Source organism: Penaeus vannamei, chromosome 25, assembly GCF_042767895.1.
Source record: "Penaeus vannamei isolate JL-2024 chromosome 25, ASM4276789v1, whole genome shotgun sequence".
In the NCBI taxonomy this organism is placed as follows: Eukaryota; Metazoa; Arthropoda; class Malacostraca; order Decapoda; family Penaeidae; genus Penaeus; species Penaeus vannamei.
Genome location: NC_091573.1, coordinates 21,248,278 through 21,251,530, shown reverse-complemented (window position 1 = coordinate 21,251,530; position 3,253 = coordinate 21,248,278).

The following is a 3,253-nucleotide window of genomic DNA, read 5'->3' as shown; positions in this document are numbered from 1 at the left end:
TTTTCAATACCGACTTCTTGGTTCCTTCTAATGCAATGCAGTATCACCCTGCTTCTTTGGTAGGACTATATAAATTCTCACAGGGTTTTGTGGACATGGAGTGGCGAAAACAAGCCATTGAAGAAACTGACATCCTGAAAGCTAATTAAACATTAGTTCTGGAGAGTCAAAAAAATCATTGGTGACGAAGTATGGAAATCTTCGTAACATAATTGGGTGCGTGATGTCACTACCACATGCGAATGCTTTAGTTGAAAGACCTTTAGTTCTTAGAAACATCAAAACAGATAATAGAAACTCTATGAACCATGAAAAGAGAAAGTATTGTGGGACTACATGGAAGGGAAGGTTTGGCCTCACTTGGGATATCTGCTGATGAATTGAACTTACAAGAGCATCCAAAACTGTTTAAGCTGTTACAAAATGTCAAACGTAAAGCTACTGATACTGTAGCTAGAAATATCATTGTTAAAAAATCTTAAGGCATGAACGTTTGGTTTCATGTGAACTGAAAGTATTTTATTTTGTATGGAATTCTGTTTTTTTTTTTATGTCTGAAAAGCTAGAGCTGTACAAGAAATGTCTGTCTTATAAAGTAAAATGAAAAGTTGCCCATGAACCATTTTTAATTTACTTCCATAGTATTTTTACGTGCTACAGTAGATAGTGCAGATATAAAAAGGAGAAATTCATTTGTACTTCTATTAATGCATTATTGTTAAAAAAAAAAAAAAAAAAAAAAAAAAGTGTGCACAATTTCTGCAAGAAATATTAACATTTATTTACATCGAGGTGTTGGCAGAGTAAATGTTAAAGTGTGAACTTAGGAGTATAATTATTTGATTAGTTTTATGTTATGCAAATTTTCACAGATTAATTTCAGTCAACATACAAGATTTATTTTTTACTGTCTAAAATCCTAGAGAATTCACTTTAGTCAGACAACAGTGATTTATATTCTTTGACTTAAGTCAAAGTTTCAAATGCCAAATTATATTACTGTACAAAGATGGAAAATAAACCACGTAAGTAGAATACCACTAATTTCGCCTTATAATTTATAATGTGTTTCTTTTGAAAAAGAGTTTAAAATCGGTATTTGTGAAATCTGGGTTCTCTCTGTCCAGTCTAGGATATTTCAGCCCAAGCAGCAACAACACCTGCACCACCATTACAACAACCGCACAACGTGCGTTCCTCAGAGGCGTGTTCAGGCACCCCAGTGGCAAGGTCGAGAGCCCCTCACCTATCTACAGTCACGCCTGGATGCTCTCCTACAAGCACATGAATGCATCCATGCAATCATTGCCCGCGACCTAAACCAACATGTCGCCAGAGCATTTGATGAGTTGCTGACAGTGCAAAGGTTAACAAATCATGTGGATTTTGCCTCCCATATTTCAGGTTCATCACTTGACCCTGACATCATCTCATGTAACCAGTTGAGGACTATTGGAACTTCTGATCACTTTCCTGTTAACACACAGGTGAAAACAAAAATGTATCGAGATGAGAGTACAATCCGGACAAACAGGCTCTGAAGCAAAGCTAATTGGGCCAGTGTGCACCACAGACGGGTGAACTTGGATGAAATATTGAGTGGCAGTCTCAATAACCAGGTATCCAGTATTAATGACATTTTATATAGAGACGTTTTATACCTAGTCAGAGATACAGAAGCAAAGCAGAAGATAACCATGATTTGGTTATCAGTGTCGCATTGCTGCTGACCAGAAAAATAGAGCCTGGGGTCGCTACAAGCGGTATCCAACCAACCACAACAAACAACTGCACAAGGTGGCCTGTACTAACACGAACCACGTGCTAGAGCGGGTAGTTGAACGATGGAAAAAGCACTGTGACAGAAACTGTCTGGTTGCAATGCTGGTGATAAAATGTGGTGGACTTGCTCCCATTAACAAAGCCTGATAAAACTAATGCAATCACAAATGAAGGAAAGGCCCCGGAGGTCCTTGCCACTCACATTGCAAGCAAACTGTGTCCCTGACCACGATCCACTTCAGCCATCCACCTCTCTCGACATTACAGCCACACTGGCAACCATCAGCATTAAAGTTGACGAAATCAGGAAATCCTTGATCATTTAAAAACGAATAAAGCTCTTTGGGGACTTTATTAGTCCCCGTCTGCTCAAAGATTGTGCTGACCAGCTAACAGAGCCCCTGCGCAGGCTTCTCAACAACTGTTTGCAAAGGAAGCAGTGGCCATGTTTGCGGAAATCAGCTCATGCAGCGGCGATCCCCAAAACTCAGACACTTTTATGGACACCGATTATTGAACAAGAAACAGTTTTGCTTTCGGGCAGGGAGATCAGCCTATGACCTACTTCTCTTCTGAGAAGACAGGCGATGCTCATCTCACGTCGAAGGGTCCTGCCTCCTTGTCCACTCCAAACATCCTCGGACTCGTTTTAGGCGGGAAAATTTTCCCTCGATCTGTCACACTTTTCAATCGCAGGTGACTTGGACAGAGGGGAATGTTTACTTGGCACAGAGGTACATGTGAAATGTGATATCGCATTTGTGATATCGCATTTCTCATGTACTTCCTCTGCCATGCTTCCCACTCCACACGACCCTCAACACGTGGTAGACGCGAGCGACAAGAGCAAGTGTGTGTACCATTCGCAAGGACTGAGTTTCACCTTCGCTCAACATTCGCCTCCCTAACCAGCAGCAGATGTGCATAATGAATATTTTTATTATCTTTACTTGATAACATTTATTAGACAGAGAGAGAAACAGATAAAAGAGAGACAGACAAAGATAGCGAGAGACGTACAGAAAGATGAAAAAGAGAGAGAATGCGAGAGAGGGGAGAGAGATATGAAAAAGAGAGGGGAGATTGCGTATGCGTGTGTGATAAGAGTGAGAAAGAGAAAATGAGAGAGGGGGAGAGGGAGAAAGAGTGTGTATGTGTGATGAGAGAGCAAAAAAGAGAGAATGAGATAGAGAGGGAGAGGGGGGAAAGAAAGTGTGTGCATGTGAGTGCGTGATGATAATGAGAAATAGATAATAAGAGAGGGGGTAGAGAAAGAGAGAGAGAGTGAGAAAGAGAGAATGTGCTTGTGTGTGACAGGGACAAAAAAAGAAAAGGCGAATGAAAGAGAAAGCGAGAGAGACAGGCAAAGACGGAGAAAAATAGAGAGAAACCGAGAGAGAGATGATGAAAGAGAGAGAGAGAGAGAGCGAAAAAGGGAGGGAGAAAGAGAGAGTGAGTATGTGTCTGCGGG